The sequence below is a fragment of the Peromyscus maniculatus genome, chromosome 15 (assembly GCF_049852395.1).
Source record: "Peromyscus maniculatus bairdii isolate BWxNUB_F1_BW_parent chromosome 15, HU_Pman_BW_mat_3.1, whole genome shotgun sequence".
NCBI lineage: Eukaryota > Metazoa > Chordata > Mammalia > Rodentia > Cricetidae > Peromyscus > Peromyscus maniculatus.
This window is the reverse complement of record NC_134866.1, coordinates 30969530-30993991: the sequence shown is the minus strand read 5'-3', so window position 1 is coordinate 30993991 and position 24462 is coordinate 30969530. Positions and strand designations below refer to the sequence as shown.

At 38.3% G+C, this 24462-nt stretch overlaps 1 long non-coding RNA gene across 1 annotated transcript; it reads left to right on the top strand.

Annotated features, from left to right (window-relative positions):
- The first annotated feature begins 796 nt into the window (after positions 1 to 796).
- Positions 797 to 18837, top strand: LOC107403055 (uncharacterized). The gene is made up of 4 exons (XR_006063930.2): positions 797 to 961; positions 1061 to 1134; positions 17564 to 17757; positions 18734 to 18837. It is a non-coding gene; the product is annotated as an uncharacterized LOC107403055 (long non-coding RNA).
- Positions 18838 to 24462: the final 5625 nt, after the last annotated feature.

Genomic DNA, 24462 nt, shown 5'->3' with positions numbered 1-24462 from the left:
GAGGATGTTTTCTTCGTGTTTCTTTAGAACTAAACAGAGTTCAGATTTTTGTTTATTTTTCCCCTAGAAAGTAGAAAAGGGAAATGTTAGAATGTTACCTATAAAATATGAATTTTAGAAGAGACACTAAATATTTTAAAGGAGATTTGATGCTCTTTTCAGAAAGATATTTTCAGGGTAAGGAGCAGGAAATCAAAATGTTGGTTTAAAAAAAAAAAGACAATCATGATTCACACTGTACAGAAAAGGTATTTTCCTGATGGATCTATATCTGATGTATTCAGTAGATCAGAGACTATTACCAATCTATTTTGGTACATTATAAGCTAACATTTAATAAAGCAAAATAATAAATGTGGGACAAATGTAAGGTTTTTATTCCGTTCCTTCCTGATTTCTCTTAACTTTTATATCTGTATTATTCATAAGAAAACTAATTGCCATCTTTCACAGAGTAATTATCATAAGAATAAGTTTTGTTTTAAGATGATAAAAACTCGTTCCCAATCAAAAAACAGCTATTTAATAAGGTTTCTCTATATAGCATGAGCAAATAACTTCGTAAATATTTAGCTTTGATTTGCTACTCAGTTTATTCTGTTTATTTAAATAAACATGCTTAAAACTGTGTATAGAATTTTAAAATGGGAAACTTACAAGAATTGTGAACAAAATTAAGAGAAGTATGTAATGAAATAATATATATAACCCAAAGAAGGTAGGGATTATGTATGTCATGCTGAGATTTTTAATAAAATGTAAACATCTCATTGTTCTTTCCTCTTACTCTCTATAGATTTCAATATATTATTGTTGTGGTCTACTTAAGAGATTTAAAAAGCATTGGTTTTCACCATATCTGAGAGGTCAGTCTGCTACATATCAAGAACCTGTTTCAAAAACTAAACCAAAACAGAATTGTTTTTTCAGACTTCTAGTGCTGGATTCCTTTAAGTGACAGGTATATTAAACCCTACATTTTTTAAAAAGTTGCTAAGCATAAATCTTACCATAGAAATAATCCAGTTGAACCAAAGTCTATGTGCTCTTCATTTTTCAGCAATGTACTAATAATGCCCCGTGAACTATGAATACTACCACTCACCAGCAGGGGGAGTGAGTTGGCCTTGAAAGGTAAGCTAGGAAGGCCACGTGACTTCCTGTTTTGCATTGAACTGTTGTGGCAGCTGTGCTCCTGTTTTAGTCCAGTGTAGAAAAAGCCATCAAAAAGGGACAAAAAGCCATCAAAAAGGGACAAAGGCGACTAGTGTGTCAGTTGTGGAGATGGCGACATAGTTAACCATCACAATTACCTTATAGGAAGCAAATTGGGAAAAAAATTTTAAAGATCCAAACAATTTTATGTTGAGCAATCGTACAGTTCTGGTTAAATTACAGACAGCTCAAGGAAGAATAGTGGAACAGAAGATAATCTTTTTAAACCCAGATGTTAAAAACTGAGAAAGTAGAAGGCGCAAACTTCAAGATACTGCTTTTCTTTTCACTCCGGGTGGTGAAAGTGGATGGGAACAAAGCGGAGAGTACCAAACATGAAGGAGAGAAGATGTCACAGTACTAGAGTCTGGTGGATAAACAGAAACCAGCACCTTAGAGCCGTGGCACACTGCTCTGCAGATGTCAGAGTCAACATTTCTCAGTACTTTGTATTTAAAGTTGAAATGGAGTTCTAAATAGACACATTTTTAAAATACAAATAAGTGGATCAAAATTTTGTTGTTGTTTTTTTAATATACACTTCAGCTAAGGGATACATTTTGTTAGAATATTTTTACAATGAAGTGATTTTTCACTATGAAAATTGAGAATAGAATTGTTTTCATTATCCATTATAAACAACAAATAACTCGGTCCTGGATTTATTTGGAGGTATAGCTGAGTGATGTGTCAACTTTTAGTGTCTCCTAGGAGCCTCAAAATGACTAATAAGTAGATACGTGTTGAATTAAAAGATATGATCTATTTGTTATTATTTCAAGTAGAACTTTTAAGACGTAGGTTTTAATTAACTGCGTCAAAATGAACTTAAAGACCCGCACTGTGAAACGGAACAATGAACTGAATTGTGGCAGCCTCGCCACTTACCAATATAAGGGCGCAACAATGCTGTCTGAACTGTTTCCGACGGTGGGTCCAGGCAACTTGTAGCCAAATGCATGGTAACCCATGTGTATTCACTGAAAACGTGCTCCTTGAGCTCTTACTACTTCCAAAGCGTATAGAAATCTTCATTATAAAGTAGACAAAGCCTTATATTCAGTGAATAATGCCATTGAACATGTGGACACTGGTACAATTAAATGTGTGCCACCAGTCCTGAGGAAATGGTCCTTTGGGGGAGACCATTTAGCAATGAGACTAGAGTTCGTGTTGGTGGGGGATTTTGAAGTCAGTTCTCTTGTAATGCTCTGTTGTAACATACTGTAGTGTGTGTCCTGGTATTGAGTCTGTTTTAATTAGGAAGTGTGTCTGAAACAAACTGGCACTCCTACTTAAGCACATTGTGTGCCTCCTCCTTACAGGTTGTGAGGGGTACGAGCTGAAGAGTTGTATGAACCATCTAACCTTTTGAAGTCATTTTATAAATTTTTCTAATGCTTCTGTATGTGGAAAAATTGCTAGAATAGTCTTTTAGGAAGCACATTAATAAAGTGGCAGCTTTATTATGAACCATTCCCTTATTGCAAGCTTAATGCATATCAGAGTCTAATGGAATAATTGTAACTTCGTCATTATTTCAGAATACATAGTATACATGAGATTTAATGATTTAATACGAGCCGGGCGGTGGCGGTGCACGCCTTTAAGCCCAGCACTTGGGAGGCAACGCCAGGCGGATCTCTGTGAGTTCAAGGCCAGCCTGGTCTACAGAGCGAGATCCAGGACAGGCACCAAAACTACACGGAAAAACCCTGTGTGTGTGTGTGTAGGGGGAGATTGTACAGACTATAACTAAACTTACAACCAAAAAAGGGAAAGAAAATAGCTCATACCTTGTTCTATTCTGGAAGAACTAAAGGTGACATTAGGAATATCAATATAGTGACTTCTGGTGAGCAAAAAAACAGGACAAATCAGTATAAAATTTATTTTTCCCTAACAAATCAAATATAAAAAAATTAGTGAGAAATATGTATTCACAATGGAAATGGTGTTTTAAGTATTGCTCCTCAGATATTTTAAGTATTTTCCGAAGACCTAGGGCTAAGGAGTTAACTCAGTAGAATGCACCTGAGATCAATACCAAGAACCCACATGAGAAAAAGATAGACATGATGGCAGATCACTGTAATCTCAACTACCAGAGGAAGCAGACAGGTGGGTTCCCAGGGATCACTGGACAACCAACGTAGCCTACTTGGTGTATTCCAGGCCAGTAAGAGACCCTGTCTCAAAAAGAAGTGTTTGGAGTCTGAAAAATGACCCTGACGGTTGTAGGTTTCTGACCTACACTTGTATGAACACCCCTATATATGTGCACATAATAAACCCACGAGTACCAAGATCTAAATTGTTTTTAATAGTTACGTTTCTAATTTGGCAGTATCTTTCTTCACTGCTTCTAAAATCATCTGTCCAGTGTAGTGTCTGTATTACCTTGCATTTAATCCTGACATCAACTTTCATTAGATTTTCTTCCTATACATTCAGATATTCTTCAGAACATTTTCTTATGTAAGGAGAAAAGACAGTATTAAACCAGAAGACCTCTAGTAGTATTTGACAGTATTTTAGATGTGCAAAGATAATTTAAGACATTTCTGCAGGGCATATAAATGATGCATTGCAAAAGTATTTTTTAAAAATTTACTGGCTTTCTTTAAAACTTTGAATATTGATAACAGCAAGGAATTCAGAATTGATAAAGCTTTGTTTAATTTGTATTTACATTAAATCTAGCTATAGTATTGCTGTAAGAACATTATAGTTACGATGTTGAGTGCTCACTAGAAAACTAGTTTGAAAATCATTTTGAGGACTATTAAATTAATGAAAAGAATAGCATGAAAATGTAGATTTGTAGATCCAAACTTGGAAGATGGCAGATCTTTATGTTAGAATGTACAAGGTTGGTGTGGAGGTACACATCTGTAATCCCAGCACTTGAGACAGAAGAATCATGAGTTCAAGGCCAGCCTGAGCTACATAGTAAGGCTCTCTCTCAAACAACAAAGAAGGATATAATAAAACAATATTATGAAGCTAGAGACCTTTCAGCTACTGAGCACGTGGATCATCTATGTACTGGAAACAGTAAATGGGAAATGAGTAATTGTTTCTTTCCTCATATAGCTAACAACACAGACTACTCTCTAATACATTTAAAACAAGCATTAAGTTGCATCAGAAGGACTGAAATTACTGAGGCTAATGAAGGTTTTAATAAAGCTTTGCAGCAGTGGTCAATTTTGAATGTCATTGGAGTAATTTCCAAATAGCTGACAGGGAAATAGGAACTAAATCAGTTATTCTAACGAAGAGGCAGAACATATAAAAATGTGTGCATTAGAAGATTTTGTAATCTGAAAGCCAGTTTGGATGTAACAGATTAAGTAAAGAGGCTGAGATACGTGGTACTCTATCTAGTCTAAAAGAGTGGCTTTTAGTCCCACAGGTAAATATGAAAACTTTGCGTTTTAGAGTAACTGTACAGTGACATTAGAACTGTTAGCTACATTACCCAGACAAGATAAAGAAAGTGGCAAACCTGGAAATTACATACAATTGCAAAATATGAATCTCGTTGTTTAAAATAGTTCTACTCTTTGACATACTGCTTTTTTACATGAACTTTTGTTAGGACTGTCTTGCTCTTGTAATTTCAATTAAAGCAAAGCCAAACAAACAAACAAAAACCGCTTAAGCAATGGAATGAAAAGTAGGTGAAAGGGTGGAGAAAAGGAAATCAATAAGAAATTAATGTAATCATATATTCAAATCACACATGAAGCCTGGGCTATAAAAACAGCTGAAAGGGAGCAGGAAGATTTGAAAGACAGAATAGAATCAAAGACAAATCAATGAATATGTAAGAGAAAGGAGGAGGGAGTTGAGTGTTACTGATCCTGCCAGTTTAGCTCTCTAGATGGTCACTCGTACTTGAGAGAGATGCGGACCCAGTGTAGGCTTAGAGCAGAGAGAATAAGTCTGATGTTAGCAAAGTTGAACTGGAGGTGCCTGTTGACTCACCGGCTGTCTGGCTAGGTAGTTGGAAATAACACATAGATGTCCAGGAAACAACTAGGTACAGAGGTAGGAGTCATCTTCATACATGTGCTAATTGCAGCTACAAACACAGAAAGTTTATAAAAATTAGAGCCGCCGGGTGGCGGTGGTACACACCTTTAATCCCAGGGAGGCACAGCCAGGTGGATCTCTGTGAGTTCGAGGTCAGCCTGGTCTACAGAGTGAGATCCAGGACCGGCACCAAAACTACGCAGAGGAACCCTGTCTTGAAAAACCAAAACAATTAAATAAATAAATAAATAAAAATAAGAGCCAACAATTATAAAGGACACTTGCTATGGTTTAATACCACTATTTTCCCTCTAAGACATTCTAGAACTTTTTATTTATTGTATTCATTCACATCTTTCAGATGCTGGGCTCTAATCAATAACCTGTAAAATCTTACATCATGTAATCGTAGGAATTACTCAGTTACTGTATTTTTTACATTTTGCTTGAAAACAGATCAGGAAAACAAGTGGATTTCCTAAGAAAGCAAGAAAGTTAACACTTCACTTTGAAGCAGCTAATTATTAACATTAAATGATACTTTGAATCTAGAGCTAGACAACTTAGCTACACCTTCCTCATTTTCCAGTTAGTCAGGAGTTTTTTGTTGCCATCCAATCTGGACATCCACCTGGCTACTTGTTACTGCCTGACCTTTATCACTTGGCTTTTGTTTCTCTTGTTGCCAGCCCTCATAACAGCTATCCAATCAGTTTCTACCCTCTCCACACATTTTGGGTCTTTTAAATCAAAGATAATCTCATGTTTTTTATTGTTCCTGTTGCCTAATGGTAAGAGGGATTAGAAGTAAAAATTGTGCCAGTTATTATAGAGCAGCATGACATGTACATCCCCACATATACAATGATCCTTTTTAAAGTTCATGGATGGCCATATATGTTACAAATCATATAAAAGTAGAATTATAGTCAATTATCTATTCAAGAATATTTAGTTCTGTAACATTCTAAAGCAGTATCCAAAATAGCTAAGTATGCTATATATAATATATATATTATCATATATATATATATATATATATATATATATTACATATACATATGCCTCTTGAAGTATAAGACTTTAAGATTCCGATGAAGCCGGGGCAAGTACTAGTTGGTTAATTTGGAAGGCAATACTGACGTACAGCAGGTAAGATTTTGCTTAGGAATGGAGATATTGTTCAACAAGATCTAGCACAACTGAATCGCCATATGCAAAGACTACCACCCTTCCCTCACACCACTTGCAAAAATTAACTCAAAGATCAGTGACATATATAAAATCAAAGTCTGTAAAGCTGTCAGAAGAAAACAAGTAAAGCTATGACTTTGGATTTGGCAAAGGATTCTTAAATATGAAAACAGAAGCATCAGTTACTGAAACAAGTTCATACTGGTTTCATCCAAATCTTATGCTTGAGGGACATCCACACCACTAAGAGTGTGAAAATAGAGAACAAGAGCAGCAGTCTACAAAACAGGAAGGAAAAGCATCCGCAATTATAGAAAGGATCTGTATGTGAAATATATGAACTCCAGGTAAAATAACTTGATTGTGACTAGATATTGTCCAAAGAAGAAATATAAATCCAATCAGAGCATGAGAAGATGTTTGACATCATTAGTCACCAAAGAAATGGGACAGCACTACATTGTCTGGAATAAAAAGACAGATTAAAGACAAAAAGAGGGAGAAACCGAACCCTCAGGTACTGCCTTAGGAATGTGTAGCCAGTTTGGAAAACAGTCTTGCTCTTCTTCAAATGATTAAATATTTAGTTCCATGTGACTGAGCAATTCTAGAGAAATGAAAATGTGCATCCACATAGAATTTGTGCCAAAAAAATGTAGCGCTGTTCACAATAACCAGAAGCGGAAACAAATGACTATGAACCAACAAATATGGTATATCTATACCATAGCACATTTTTTTGTTTGTAAAAAGAAATCAAGTATTGATACATGCGGCAATGTGATTGGATCCTAACAGAACACTGTAAATGGAAGGAGCTAATCACAAGATCTCATAGGCTATATGATTCCTTTCTTGTGCATGAGCTGGCAGGAGAGACCTGTATGGACAGAACACGAGTATCCTCTACAGAGTAGGTTTATTAGTGACTGGGAAGCTGCTCCTGGGAAGATGGGTAGACACAAGATAAGCTACAGTATTCTTTTTGAGATCATGAAAATGTTCTAAAATTAACTGTGGTGGTGGTTACACAAATCTGTGTGAATATGAAAAACAGTGAGTTATACCCTTTAAAGTTGTACGGTGTGTATTAATTCTATCTCAATAAAACTGGTTAAAGGCACACAAGGACTCCATACACATAGCGCTGATAGGAATCCCAGTCAATCCAGGTTTACATTCTGAGAGTGACCCTTGGATTTGACTTCCATAGCTCAGGAAAGGGCATATATATGAATATATTTCGAAGACTCAAATAATGCAGTGCCATATGTGTTGTGTATATTCATGTTCAAAATCCCAGGAACACTATACGTTCTCGCTGAGCATTGTTTGCGTTTGATTTAATCAGTTCTCTTAAAGTAGATCCATGTTGACAAAGCAGACGCTTAGAAAACTCAAGCACCAAAGTCAGCTGCAGAAACTTAGAGCTTAAATCCAAGCTAATGAAAATTTGTGAATGTATTTTGAAATTCAAATTTTATTTCTACCAAATGGCTCAGCAATTCTTTCCATCCTTTGACCCAGTTTTGTACAGGGCAGTTCTGGAACGGGACAAGAATGCACATGCCAAATAACATGGATCCATCCCCTGTGTTCTGATTTGAACATTAATAACCAGTTGCTTCGCAAATCCATCAGCTCTTTAATTTTTTTTCCTGTGGGCTCGGGTTTAGTGAATGCCAATACCTTCTTTGCCACATTCAACAGAAAATAATTGCATTGGGTGCTTGGACTCAGATGAAGTTTTGGTTCTTAGGAGTTCTTAGTGCAGGCTTATAACCCCATCTACTTTGATGGCTGAGACAGAAAGGTCTTGTGATCAAGTTCTAGACCTGCCTGTGATACAGAACAAGTTCAAGAGCAGCCTGGGAAAATTAATGAGACCTTGTCTCCAAATAAAAAGTAAAGAGAGGGCTAGGGTCACAGCCCAGTGTTTGTGCAGTATGCGTGAAACACTGGGTTTAACCCTCCATGGAGAAACAACAAAAACTTAGCTGGTATATTAGCAGACATATTCTTAGAATCTTAAACTCAGGAAGGTAGAGGCAGGAGGATCAGGAGTTCAAAGTCTCTCTCCCCTACATAGCAAGTTCAAGGTCAGGAAGAATTATATGAAATTGTTTCAGCCTAAAACAAAGAAGTATGATTCTCTAATGACTGAAGTTTTAGGTCTAAATGAAGTAGATACATCAGAGCAACTCTTACAATAAGATTTCACAATCTAGTCGTCTTACTGCAATAAAATGAAGTAACCAATGCATTAAAAATAGCACAAGACCAATAGTAAAAACAATAATTGAGACAAGAAGCCCATAGACTCTACAGAAAGAACTTCGTAAAACTTCTGAGAGTTAGAAAAGTCTGGGAGAACTGTTCTCAGATCAATTTACAGCTCGCCCATAGAAGCTGAAAAAACGATTCTAAAATTTTAAATCATAGAAGACAAAGATATCTTTTAAAAGAATTGTAAGCCGGGTGGTGGTGGCGCACGCCTTTAATCCCAGCACTCGGGAGGCAGAGGCAGGCGGATCTCTGTGAGTTCCAGGCCAGCCTGGTCTCCAAAGCGAGTTCCAGGAAAGGCTCAAAGCTACACAGAGAAACTCTGTCTCGAAAAACAAAAACAAACAAACAAAAAAAAAATTGTAAATGGTGAGAATTTCTTTAAACATTAACATTGTAAAACTAAAATAATTTGCAATATGATTGCCTTATAGATGTACAGACAATTGGAAGATACTTCATTATATGAGCCAAAAGGAGAGAGAGAATATTCAGTATATGATGTTGGTAAACAGCCAGAAACTTTAAAATCTCTATCCTCCCTTCCTTCTGTGTGTCAGGGGGCGGAGGTGTTTGCTGGGAATTCAGCCCAGGCCCTCCTGCATGCTAAACCAGTGTCCGAGCACTGAGCTATAGTCTTAGCTCTTTATTTTATCTTCTGAGTATCTGTTGATTTTGTATATTTGTCTTTGTTTCCAGAAACATCAATTTAGTCCTATGTAGTTATAATTACTCAGTAAATAAGTACAGTTGAAGTCCTAAATTTTTAAATGTGAAAACACTGAATTATTTACAACTATAGATTTGGGTAGATAACAGAACTCAGGATATGAACAAAATGGCTACCATCAATCTCGCCTACCATTACTGTAATAGCTTGCTTACTGGGCTTCTGGCATCCATAAAGATACTCCCCTTGCCCCCAACTTTCTCCTGCTATCACAATGATCTTTTCAAAACATAAATTTGATACTGTAATTTTGCTGCTTAAAACTCTTAAATGGCTCACATTACTTTAAAGATAGAGATAAGACCCTTTAATAAGTCTCGAGGCTCTGCATGGTGTGTCTTTAACTGCCCCAGCAACCTCATCCCACATCCATCTCCACCTTATTGTCTTTGCTCCAGCCACCAGAGCCCTCTTTCCCAAAACTTTGAACAACATTATGTTTCCATCATGCTGATGTACTCACTATTCTTTTCTCTTAAATCACTTGCCTCAATTTGTATTTAGATATCATGGTGTGATTATTTTATTTATGTCTGTCTGTGTGCTCTAAACTGTAAATTCCACTAAGCAGGGACCATAAGTGGTTTGCCAGCACCTAACAGAATATGTTTGATAAATACAGAATGACTACCCCAATTAAAGAACATAAAAGAATCTAAATTCTCACATTATGTTTAAAGTAAATTAGAAAGTTTGGAGTTTTAAAATGGAAAACCAAACACCTCACTTAAAACTATATAATTTTGGGCAAATTAATAGAATTCCAGATATGATTATTTTATTTTTAGCCTTATTATTAACATTATATATGTGTGAACATAGGCATGCATGCCACAGCTTACATGCGGATGGAAGAGGACAATTTGCAGGAGTCAGTTCTTTCCTTCTGCCATGTAGGTCTTGGGTTTGAACTCAGGTCTTCAGGCTTGGTGGCAAGTAACCTTACTTGTCAACTTTTTTTTTTTTTAAACTCATATCACTGGCCACAGGAAATGACTTTTTAAACAAATAAAAGCTCTTAAGAAAATTGATAAGTACTACTTACACTATCAAACAAATGTCTTATCAACTGAATCTTTTAAGAAAGGTGTCGTATCTTTAAAGATACTGTTATAGGAGACTAATAATGTAATATATAGTGTAAAATTAGAAAAATATAATCCATAATGCTAATTTTATCATTAAAGGTTGGTCAGAAAGAACCAGAAAACATTATCTGTTAGATGTGGGCTGAGAGTCATTTTCTTCCTCATACTTTCTATATCCACAGTCTTTGTAGTTGACCAAGAGCAACCAACAAAAAGATAGATTTTTTTTTAATTACTAAAGAATTACTCTGAGATATCACTGAGTCCAACAAGATCATCAAACTTTTATAAACTGGAAAATTGTCCACGTTTTATAGTTTGAGAATTTCAAAGTAATTCACAATTACCTGATTCACTTTATTAGACTAATAAAAGCCCCCAAATTATTCATTGTGTGTATATTTATATGTGTGTGGTGTATGCACACATGTATGTGCCAATGTGCGCAGGTGTGCACATACATGTGGCAGCGAGGAGAGAATGCTGGGCATCCTATTCTGTCATTCTCCACTTACTCCTTTGAGACAGGGTGCTGTGGGATGTTCTGTAGGTCCTGTGGGAGCCCATTCTCAGGTTCTTTGTGGCGTTACCCAGCAGGTCCGTATAGAGGATGATTAGGACCATGGGCCTGAGTGCAGGTGTTTGAGATGGTCTGCACTTGGCTGTGCTGGGGGATGGTCTGTATGTCAAGTTGCTCTGATTGGTTAATAAATAAAACCTGATCGGCCGTGGCTAGGCAGGAAAGATAGGTGGGACTAACAGAGAGGAGATATAAAAGGACAGAAAGGCAGAAGGAGACGCTGCAGCCGCCGCAATGACCAGAGAGGCTGCAGCCGCTGCCATGACCAGCAGCATGTGAAGACGCCAGTAAGCCACCAGCCACATGGCAAGGTATAGATGTATGGAAATGGATCAATTTAAGATAAAAGCACAGTTAGCAAGATAAGGACAGTTGGCAAGAGGCCTGCCACGGCCATACAGTTTGCAAACAATATAAGTGTCTGTGTTTATTTGGTTGGGTCTGAGCGGCTGTGGGACTGGCGGGTGACAGAGATTTGTCCTGACAGTGGGCAAGGCGAAAAAATCAAGCTACAACAGGGTCTCTCGCCTGCTCCAGCTGGCAGCTAGCAAACCCCTGTGACCCTCCTGTCTCCTCCCTCATGGCATTGGAGCTACAGTCCCATGCAGGACCACTCCCAGCTTTTTTTTTTTTTTTAAACGGGTGCAAGGGGCTGAACTCAAGTACTCAGGCTTGCTTGCAGAACAAGCTCTCTTAGCCACTGAGCCGTTTTTCCAGCACCCCCACTGACAACTCTTCGACATTAAAAAACATCCTCAAATAGTTAAAACTTTAATTCGATAGTAACCTGAAAACTCTACCCTAATAATTGTTTCCAAGAGCACTGCAAAGATGTGACTCCATTAACATGTAATACATTAACATAATATATTATACGTCATATCAGTTAAGTCAGAAGACCCACATGATCTCATCAGATGCCCACAGAACTCATTGCTGTCATGTGTGGCATGTCTTGGAAAGAAGAATGAAAGGTTTTCCAATAAATGTTGTAGTACAAGTTGTGTGGACATTTGGCAAGATCTCTTTGGTGTCTCAGATCTTTAACTCATATAAAGAATTATAGTTAAAAACTGAATGGTTCAGATCTGGAACATGAGAAATTTGTAGCAAATATGTAAATGGATGAAAATCTGAAAGTTTTTAAACGATGAAATATTTTTTATAAAATGAGGATGAACTGAGTTAGAATTGAAAAATTATAGTTCAAGGAATCCAGCATTTCTTGGATTAAAGGGGTCAAATATAATCTAAATTCTAAATGAAAAGGGGTCAAATATAATTCTAAATTCTAAATTAGCTTTAGAGATACAAGCTAAGTAGATGTTCATGATCAATGCCTGCTAGCTTAGCTCCTTGGTAGTTTGTGGAACTTTATAAACAAACATACACACAGTTATACACTGTGTTCAAGCTCAGTGAATAAGAGTACAAGCATGAGCCCTCAGTCTGAATCATCCGCACCTATGTAAAGAGTCAGGCATGTATGTACATGCCTGTAACCCCAGCATCTGGGGGTGGGGGTGGAAAGAAGGAGATCCAAAGAAACAGCGAGCTTCCGGTCCAGGGAGAGATCCTCTCTCAAGACAATAAAATGGAGAGTGACAGGAAGACAATCAGTGCTCTACTCTGGTCTCTGGATGCACATGCACACTTGGCATGTGTCACACATCCATACACCACACATATCGTAAATAAGTAACTCACGCAATAAGTATAGACTTAAAACAGTTTCTTCAAAGCCAGGCATGGTGAGACACACTTGTAATCTCAGCACTCAAAAGGCAGAAGAATCAGGAGTTCAAGGCTGGCCTTGGCTACCTACTGAGTTTGAGCTATGTTCTTGTGCTTTATCTACCAAACATGACCCAACTCTTCTTACCACAGTTTACTGTGGACCCTCAAGAGTAAAATATTAGTATCCTCTTCCACACTCTGATACTCCCTCTTCTGCGGTCTTACAAGTAAAACTAAACTTCCTTCTGATGACTACCCTGACACAAGAGACCAATATGGACTGTGTTAGGCACAGTGATACATGCCTAAAATCTCATCACTCAGGAGGCTGGAGCAGGAATATCTCAATAAGCATGCATACACACACACACACACACACACACACACACACACACACACACACACACGCACACAAAGCTGAAATGATACATAGACTGTATTTGTCCACATGTATGCACAGACAAACCAACAGACCATGGAAGACCATTTGCTTCAAAGGAACAACATCATTGCCTTTCAGATACTGACAAGTATTTCACCAGGTTCCTAGTAAGAATTAGGAGTAACAGGCTAAGTGGTTAAGAGCTCTGGCTGCTCTTCCAGAGGACCTGGGTTCAATTTCCAGCACCCACATGGCAGCTCATAACTGTCTGTAACTCCAGTTCCAGAGGATCTAACACTCTCACACAGACATACATGCAGGCAAAATACCAGTGTACACAAAATAAAAATAATAAATAAATAATTAAAAAAATAACTAGGAGTAACATTGCAATCATACTCAATATTATTTATACTTTGCTTATCTATAGATATACATATTCGATTTTGTGATAGTTTATCATATAGTTCAGTCATGTTCAACTATATTGATGTATTGCAAAAGCAGAAGTCAAACAAAAATCCAGCCCCACAGACATACAGATACAGGGTAAATCTAAAGATGTGATACCCAGGAAGAGCTATGTCACACAGATGACGTACAGGACTTCCCTATTTACATGTTGCCTACTCCCCAGCCAGCGCTATTAGATTAGCCATTCATTTTTATGAGGGACTAAGTCACTGGTGGTATCAGATGAGTGTGCTGGACGGAAGAGCTGAAAAGTTTGCCATTTCACTTCTTTCCTCTTGATTAGCAGCACACATTGCAGTTCAGATGCTGGGTGCAAGTCCTCCTGTTCCAAGCGAGGCATGTAACTTTCTCAGCCCCGTTTTTTCATTTGAAATTAGAAATTATAAGGGTGGCTAGTGTACATGGCTAGGGCAAAAGGAATCTATAATTGTTAGATTTTACTGTAATGCCTAACATATAGTCAACTCTAAATAAATGTCTGGTGTTGTTGGGTCGTTTTAAGTTTGAAACATTTCAAATATATAATCTTCCTTATAGAACTGATGCAAATGTAAATAACACCCAAGAGTTTAAGTGTTTCTCCTCTCAAAAAAAAAAAAAAAAATGTTACCAGTTAACCTTTCACAGACTTTTCAGAAACTTTCCATTTTACTGCAATTAGAAACCAAGAAATTGCCTTGGCTTTACTACGAAATTAATATGCCATGACTAAAGTGTTATACAACGTGTCTCTTTCAGCGATGAATAAGCTGAAAATGATTGGCCCAAGTCACAAAGAGTTTATAAGAAAGGAAAAAAATAGGCTGGCTGAGTCTTAGTAAATCATCATCACATGAAATTCTCAGACTATATATAGCTACTTACATTCAAATGATCACAGATGCAGTATGTACACTGTAACATTAGTCCTTATTTGTTCTAGAAAAGTTACTATTATTAAGACCTAGCTTAAATGAAGTGGTTACAAATATTTTCCAAATCTTCAAATCTGCATTGGCTAAAGAGCAAAAGACAAAATGATTTACTCACTAGAGTAAGAAAATAGTCTGAATCCCAATGTCTACATTTTCATTTCCATTCTACCACTAATAACCTAGCCACTTGGTTATTATTGGAAGTTAACCTTCCTGGATAACTGGTTTAAACTGAAAGTGAGACAGGATAGTAACTGCTAAAGTCCTTCACTTGGAGAGAGCACATGAAAGAAGTCATTAATTTAAGAATAACATTTATCCCCATATCCTTACTCTGTAACTTCTAGTTTTTTATCCTTGAGAAAATTTCTTGAAATAAAATTTCATTGGACTTTTCAGTGAAAAGCAAATGAAATAAAACATGCAAATCCCAAGCATGTAGGAAGTTGTAGAGAATTCATTTTTCCTGTTAAACTTACATTTCTTTTTCTTTTCTTTTTGTAAGGGCTCAACAGTTTTCTCTTTGGATTTGACTTCAATCATATTAATCAAACCCCCCTCTCCCTCCTCCCCCTCTCTTCCCCCTCCCTCCCTCCCAATACACATACTGCCCATGTGTTTGTGTGTGTGTGTGTCTGTGTGTGTCACGCGCGTGCTTTCTCTTCATTCTGAACAAAAGTCATTTATAAAACAAAATTACGTTATTTATAGTATTTGTACAAAGATAGTTCTGTATGTTTTCTGTGCGAGGTGGCTCTTCCTAGGTGTCCTGATCTTTAGATTTATCCAAACTTCTGCTTTTGCAGTATATTAATTTAGTTGAACATGGCAGAACTATATAATAAACTAAGTGGGATATGTGTTATCTAGATAAACAAAGTGAGGATGACTGTAATGCTACTCCTAATTCTTCCCAGAACCTGGTGAAATCTTTGTCAGTATATGAAAGACAGTGATACTGTTCCTTTGAAACAAATGGTCTGCCGGGGTAAATACCAGGCGTATAGACTTCCCTCTCCTATTGTCCACAGCTCCTGGCATTTGAAGCTTGAACATCCTGCTTATGGTATTGCAGCCCGCCCAGCCCGCCCAGCCCCCGACCTTCTGAACCCCTGAGCAGGGACGAGGTCCCAAACCAAAGGTTCTATTAATTGTAGTTAGAGAACTCATGAAAAGAGGGACGGAATGAGTGCTGGTACATCTGGAAGGAAACACTTGTGGAGACTTAGTAAAATTAGAGAGCTGCCTAAGCGTTTAAGAGTGGGCAAAGTCACGCTGCCCCATACCTGAGCCTATGATCAAACCGTTCTAGACAAGGAGTTCTTGTTAGAGCGAGGGACCCTCTGGTCCCAACTTAAAATTTAAGCTCAGATTCACTTATATTATTGCAAGTGTTTTTCTGTTGATTACATTGGTGATGATGAAGTGTCTTTGCTAGACAGGGGACTAAAAAAGTTAGATTTCTAAGAATAATCCCCCCTCTCTGTGAAAATGGAACAGTCCAGCAATGTTGGGGATGGGGTGGGGATGAAACAGTCCAGGGGCGGTGAGAGCATTCCCAGACCAAACTCCCTGCGCAAGGAGGGTATGGGGTTTCAAATTAGAGTAAAGCAAAAGACAAATCTCTCATGTGAAAATAGACTTGCCTTAATAGAGATTTCTTAAATGTAATGAATGAAAAAAAAAAGAAAAAATTAAAATTGTTACACTCAAATTCCAATTAACCACTTCTACTTTTACATTTTACATATTAATGACATAAATTATGAAGGTGTTTCAAGAATTTTTCCTCAATATGAAGCATTAAGTATAAAGGAAGGATTGTAACACATAACCAGTGGGAGAGCTCTCATTCTAGTGGATGAAATTGAAGATGCAAAGACATAATGTGTCTTAGTTAGGGCTTCTATTGCTGCAACAAAACACCATGACCAAAAGCAAGCTGGGGAGGAAAGGGTTTCTTCAGCTTACACTTCCACACTGCTGTTCATCACCAAAGGAAGTCAGGACAGGAACTCAAGCAGGGAAGGAACCTGGAGATAGGAGCTGATTCAGAGCCACAGAGGAGTGCCAGCCACTTGCTTCCATGGCTTGCTCAGCATGCTTTCTTACTGAACCCAGAACTGTCAACCCAGGGATGGCACCATCAACAATGGGCTGGACCCTCTCCCATTGATGACTAATTGAGAAAACGCCTTCCAGCTGGGTCTCAAGGAGGCATTTCCTCAACTGAGGCTCCTTCCTCTCTGATGACTCTAGCTTGTGTCAAGTTGACACACAAAACCAGCCTGTACAACATGCTACCATGTATTTTACATAAAATGTTCAAAACAACAACAAATAACACGGGAAGTACATTTTTTCACCACCACCCCCATTTTAGTTTACAATACATAGACGTCGCTTCTAAAATCAAAAAGGTATAAAAGTAAAAGCAAAACCACACAAAAATCTCAAAGATAGCTTCTATAATGCTGCCTACCACTTTTCTAGCTATCTTATCACACACACGTATACACAGGGTTTTGTATGACTGTATCAAGTCAGATGCACACTGTTTTATACACTGAGTTTAGAGAAATAATACGTTGTAAACATCCAATGTCTTTAAAGGCAGGTCTGTTCTTTTTATGTGGTTGTGCAGTCTAATTGAGCAATAAATTATTAAATCAGTCACTGTTAAAGGACAGATGGTCTCCAAAGCTTCCACCAGCAGAAAGTGGTGCTATAGACACAGCCCATGTATCCATCTTTGAGTGCGTTTTGTAGTTACAGACTAAGAATACAACCCTAGGAGAGAAATCACTAGATCAAAAGGGTGGGTCTGCTTTTAAATTGGTACCTATTTTTAAACTGTTCCCTTCGGAAACATAAATTTGCAATTCCACAAAGCCTAAATGTAAGTCTGTAACTCATGTGTTGTAGTCCCAGCAGAGGCTAGAAGAAAGTGGTGGATACCCTGGGACTGGACTTCCACACAGCTGTAACCTGCCATATGGGTGCTGGAAACTAAACCAGGATGCCCTCGAAGAGCAGCTAGTTCTCGTAAACTCTCAGCCGTTTCTCCCTGAAGGTCCATTCTTAATACACACTATTATAGCAAGTCCTTTTCATCTTTGGTAAGTCAAAGAGATTTTCTTCCCTCCCTCCCTTCCTCCCTCCCTCCTTCCTTTCCTTCTTTGCTTTTCCTTTACTATTAAGTTGAAAATCTTTTGTTATACTTACTGTCCATTTTTCCAGTTCATCTTCTGATGTTTATGTCACTAACCTAGTTTTTTTGTGTCAGATTTCTACCTTACAATTTTAAGAATCCTATATTGTGAATGTTACATTTTTGTTTATAGTCACAAGTATAAACATCTTTCTCAATTTATTTCTACTTCATCTTTTATTGAATATTTTAAATAGTTACTTATTTAAAATTATCCAATGTGTTTATGTTTATAAGCCTTACTATTTGATTATATGTTTTTCTTTTTAAATTTTCATTATGTTTATTTATGGGCTGGGGAGCATGCAGAGGCCTGAGTGCCAGGACACATATGGTGCTCAGAAGACAGCTTGCAGGAATCTGTTCTCTCCTCCTACCACATGGGTCCCAAAGACTGAACTCAGATCACCAAGCTTGGCCGTCAGTGCCTTTATCCACTAAGCCATCTTGCCAGCCCCAGAATTACATTTTTTTTTTTTTAATGTAGGAAGACAGCGAATAGCCAGGCATGGTGGTACACACTTTTCATCCCAGAACTCAGGAAGCAGAGGCAGGCAGATCTCTGTGAATCTGAGGCCAATCTGGTCTACAGACCAGGTTCCAGACCAGCCAGGGCTACATGGTGAGACCCCATCTCAAACAAACAAACAAACAACAATTACCTCAAAAAATGAATATAATGAGTGATAAAATAGATCCCTGTGGTGATTTGAAAGAAAATGGCCCCTAAAGGGAATGGCAGTATTAGGAGTTGTGGTTTTGTTAAGTAGGTGTAGCCTTGTTGAAGGGAGTGCGTCATTGTGGGGGCAGGTTTCGAGGTCTCTTGTTCAAGCATCTCTCATTCTGCTTCCTGTTGCCTACATATCAACTTGCTCCTTCTCCAGCACCATGTTCTGCCTGCACACTGTCGCGATCCCCGCCATCATGAAAATGGACTACACCTCTGAAACTGTAAGCTGCCACCTCAATTAAATGTTTTCCTTTATAAGAGTCACTGTGGTCATGGTGTCTTCTCTTCCCAGCAATAGAAACCCTAACGAAGACTGTGCCCTTTCCTAAATGGTCAGCTCTATCAACTTCAGAGCTACATCATCAGTAGGTGATTTGATTTACTTATAATCTGCCCTCCCAAAAGTAGTTTATAGAAGACTATCTATTAAAATTTCCTTAAGTTACAATCTAATTATATTCTAACTAGAAAACAACTGCACTTCAATCCCAGTCTAAAGTTGATTTTGAGGATTTTTTTTAAAAAGTGATTATTATTGGAGCAAAGAATAGTTATGTAACTTTTGTGGCTTAGTACTATATTGTTCTCCAGATGGAGAAGACCATTAATATTGTGCATTCATCCTGTTTCAATTTTATCAGTTTGGACTTTGTAACTGTTGATATTGGTTATCAACTTGACAGGATTCGCGATCACAGACAAGCCTCTGTACATGCTTGTGAGGGATTGTCTAGATTAGATTGACTGAGGTGGGCAATCCACCTACAAGAGGCTAGCACTATTTTCTGGACTCGGGTCCTGGGACCTACATGAAAAGAAAGTGAGCTGAATACCAGCATCCGTCACTTCCTGCTTAGCAACTGCAGACACGATGTGACTGAGAGCTGCCTGTGAGCCGCCTCAGGTTCCTGCGGCCATGACTGCCCTGTGATGCTTGACTATAGTTTTGAGCTGTGAGTCAAAGCCCTTTCTCTCCCGGAAGTTGTTTTCGACGGGGTATTTTTGTCACAGCGATAGGAAAAGTAACTAAGACTATATTTTGTTAGCTTAACAAATACAAAAGTTTATTATTTTTAAAATATATTTATTTGAATTTGTCTCATCTCAGGTTGCAATTTTCTGTGTATTTTGAATTAATTTAAAAAATCATAATAAAATTTGGCTCCTAGAGAGGTTACAAGGAAGAAAATTAATCATGATGAAATTTTCTTTATATTTTAGATATATTGTTTTTAGTTTTGGAGAACTAGAATAATTTCACTCTTTTAAAATGAAGAGAGCGTTCATTTTGAGCAGAAAAATAAAAATGCAAAATATAATTTCATGTCATAATTCTCAGATTCACTCCCCCTTCATCTTAACCATGATTTTCACTCTATAATGCAATTTAGAATTGGGCCCAAATTATACTTATTTTCCACACTGCTAGAATGATCTTTTAAGAATACAAGCTTGCCGGGCGGTGGTGGCTCATGCCTTTAATCCCAGCACTCGGGAGGCAGAGCTAGGCGGATCTCTGTGAGTTCTAGGCCAGCCTGGACTACAGAGTGAGTTCCAGGAAAGGCACAAAGCTACACAGAGAAACCCTGTCTCGAAAAACAAAAACAAAACAAAACAAAAAAAGAATACAAGCTTAAACTGCGTATGTAAGTCTCCAATTTTTAACACTGCTTTTCTGAGCTTTCATATTCTGACATTTCTCCACTACTCCAGTGGGGGGCGCTACTCCTAATGTTGGCATTCTTTTATTTCAGTAAATCTGTGGATCTCTAGTGACTTATTTCTTCTGCCTAAAAGGTTTCTTTGCACAAATTTTACCCTAATAGGTCATCATCCTTTAGGCAAATCTTAAAATATTTTGTAGTTTGATGTCGGTGGGCAGAGAAAAACCTGTAACGCGAGTTGGCTATCAGATACCAAGACACAGGTAGAGAGGATCAGCTCTGGTGTGCAGCAGAGACGGATGACAAAGGTTTGTAGTAAACTGTCCCGTTTTGTGAAGAGTTAGAAAAGGGATGCTCAAAGACTCAAACAAACAAACAAGATAAGAAAAGGAAATGCTAATTAGAATGCTAATTATCCTGATTGGGTCAGTTTGTGTTTGCATGTGTTAAAATATGTATTGATTAATGTAAATATGTAAAAGTATTGATTAATACATAAAATCAATACTTGATAATACAAAATGGCAACAATCCAGAGCACACTTTAAGAAAAATGATAGAAAAACATGACTAATGTCTCATATAAATAGGGGGTCCTGAAACTTGGTTTCATAATAAAGCCACTTGCAGGTGTAAAAACCTGCCTCATCTCTCCTTGTTTTTAGTGTTGTTGGTTTAGCAGTACTATGCTCTAAGTAGGCTACAGCAATGCATTTTTCCTTAAGAACTGTGTTTAAGCTGGGCGGTGGTGGCGTACGCCTTTAATCCTAGCACTCGGGAGGCACAGGCAGGCAGATCTCTGTGAGTTCGAGGCCAGCCTGGTCTACAGAGTGAGTTCCAGGAAAGGAGCAAAGCTACACAGAGAAACCCTGTCTCAAAAAGCCAGAAGAAAAAAAAAAAAAGAAAGAAAGAAAAAAAAAAAAAAAAAAGAAAGGAAACTCCATGTACCTGGTAGTTTCTTGGATTAGCCTGGGAGCAAAATCATAGGATCAGCATCATTTTTCTATATAATTATGAAATACCTTTGTTATTTTACTTTTCAATTTCTTTGTAAGCAAGTGGCTATCTATTCACTTTAGCAGACCAAAGTAAAATAAGCTTTCATCTTGAGATTCTTTGAGACTAACAAAAATTTTAAACTATTTTTTATGATGGTGAATTTATTTATTTGAAAAAAATTTATTGAACACCTAACTAAATTTTTTGATGAACTGCTTGAAAAGCTGAGGATGCAGTGATGATCACTGTGGAGTTTGTAGTCTAGTGAGGGAATAAATAAATAAGTATTTAGTATCTGAGTGTGGTAAGTGCAATCAAAGCATGGAAGATGGCGAATAACAGCAAAGAGTCAGGACAAGCCCTGCCTGTGGAGGGGTGTCAGGGGATGAGGGTAAGTCATGTGACATCCAGGGAGCAGCTTTCTATGCAGAAAGAAAGCAGGACAGAGGCTGAGGTCAGTAGGGGCTCTACATGCTGAAGGAATCAGCAAGAAGGCAGTTTTGTTTCTAGAAGAATGAACAAATTCCAACTTTGTTCTCGTGGAACTTACATAATACCAGGTGGAAAAAGACCCACAAAACGAATAAACCATCACATCAAGACACGCCCCTCGGGGTTGAATACTGTGAAAGGGGTGGGTCTGGAGAAGGAGAGAGAGAGAGAGAGAGAATGTGTGCTATTTCAGATAAGGTGGTAAAAGAAGTACAAGAAACGATTTTAAATGGAACGTTGAATAAAGTGAAGAATGAAACCATGCAGGTACTGGTGAAGAGTGTCACAGCCAGACGGCGAGTACAGAGGCCTAGAAGGAGGAAGCTGGTGGCAGGTTAGGTTAGATGCCTCACTGGGGACAGTAGTGCATGGGGCTTTTGTGTGTTCAGATTTATCCTCAGTGAGATGGTGTGCGTCCATCTTTATAAGTCTGCATTTCTAGATTAATTCAAGGACCACTCTGAACCCATAGATTAAAAAAAAAAAAAAAAAAAAAACATTGCGGAGAAGCACGTCAGATCCAAACTCAAGCCCTCTGCGGCATGGTAGTTGGGTTGACCACCTCAGGAGAGAAGCGCCTTGATTGCATGATATAATCCCTAAAAGCCATTTTGATAGCTTTTGTTTCCTGAATCCACAAAGAGATAAGAAGTGAAACAGGCCAGAAAACAGAAGAAGAAAAGAAGACTGGAGGGGGAAAGGAAATAGTATAATTAACTGCATAAATACAGAAGCCAGAACCGGCAGAAATGATAAAAGCTGCGGGCGTGAGTGACAGAAGGGACCCCTTAAAGAGTGAGCGGAAGGCAGTCCCACAGCTCGCTTACTCTGGAGCTCCTGAAAATGGATGGCTGCTTGAAGAGAGACTACTTCCAGGTGAGGATGGCACAAAATGTCACCTGTACTTCAGTTCCCACCTCCAGGTTCCTGCCCTGCTCCCCTCGTCGATGGACCGTGATGGGGGACTGTAAACTGAAATAAATCCTTCTCTCCCCAAGTTGCTTTTTGTCACGTTTTATCACAGCAATAAATACCCTAACTAAGACAAAGTGTGTATATGGTTAAAGTATATGATATACTTGGATGAGTGTGTGAAATATCTTTATGAAACCCATAACTATATACAATGAACACACACACACAGAGGGCCCAACAGGGTGTCGTGTTTTTCTCCGCATATCTAAGCTGGAACCAGGCTGGAGAGGCATTGACATTTGGCCTTAGCGGATCTCAGCCCATAGCACGTCAAAGAAAGAGACTGTGCTTCACCAGGAAGGAAAAACAGCGAGGGCTGAACACAATTTGAAATCAGTGTGATAACAGCGACAATAACTTTAATACTTAAAATACATCATGTTCTGAACTAAATGCTTTACATACATTGGCTCCCTCAATCCTTAAAACTATAAGATAATTGCTATTGTTTTTCTCTACTATGCAGAAAAGGACGTTAAGCCTCAGAAAGACTAAATACCTGGTTGGAGAATCATCAAGCTAAAAGAAATAGAACTGAAAATTTATTTGCAATTACCTTACTGTGCTCACTGGTCTCTTAGATAGTTTGTATCATTTTGTTATCCAGGAGAGACAGAAATTTCCAAATTTGTGTGTTCCTCATCACCCCATCCTCACCACGGGTTGGGGCAAGTATGAGAAACATGATCATTGAGCGAGGCTGGTAAAGACCATTGAGCCTAAAATATATCTCCTTGTTTGCTGGTATATGAACAGATCGTAGGTAACAAATTCAACGAGTGGTGTGGTTTGAGTGAGGATGGCCCCCAGAGGCTCACACATTTGAATTCTCGGTGTAACTGTCTGAGAAAGATTAGGAGGTGAGGCCTTGTTGGAGGATGTGTGTACTGGGAGTAGGCTTTGAGGATTTAAAAGCCCGTATCATTCCCAGCTAGTTCCCAGCTCTTTGCATCATGCCTGTGGATCAGATGTAAGCTCGCAGCTACTGCTCCAACACCACGCCTGCCTGCCTGCTACCAAGCTTCTCTCCATGATGGTCACAAAGTAACCCTCGGAAACTGTATGAAAACCCCAACTAAATGCTTCCTTCTGTAAGCTGCCTTGGTCATCGTGTCTCTCCCTGGAAACGGTAACTAAGACAACTGGTTTCATAATTGGGGCTGCTGAGGTGGCTCAGTGGTCCTCGGCAGAGGACCTGGATTTGGTTCCCGTCACTATCACGGTAGCTCACAATCTTCTGTAACTCCAACTTCAGGGATTCTGATGCCTTCCTTCTCCTGGCCTCTTTGGGTACCAGTTGTACATGTGGTACACTACATGTGAGGAAAACACTCACCCAAATCTTAAATTTAAAATACACGCAGATGCGCGCGCACACACACACACACACACACACACACACACAAAAAAACAAAAAAAAAAAAAAAAAATCTGAACCCAACCAGATACAGGTAAGTGCCCAGGATTGTTTTCCAAGAAGGACTGATTACGTTCCGAGGAATTTACTTACCCTGTCTGAATACCAGTTATATTACTACCTCCTGTGGGCTATACTGGATTAAAGTGGGGACATGGGTGGGGTGCACAGGAGGAACTGGAAGGGAGAGAGGGAAGAATGGAAATGATGTAAATACCGTACTAATGTATGGAATTATAAAAAATAACAATAGATATAAAAATGTGACATCAACAATTTGAAAGTGCCAGACCTATTGTAAAATGCTCAGGAATATAAATGAAAAAAAAAAAAACA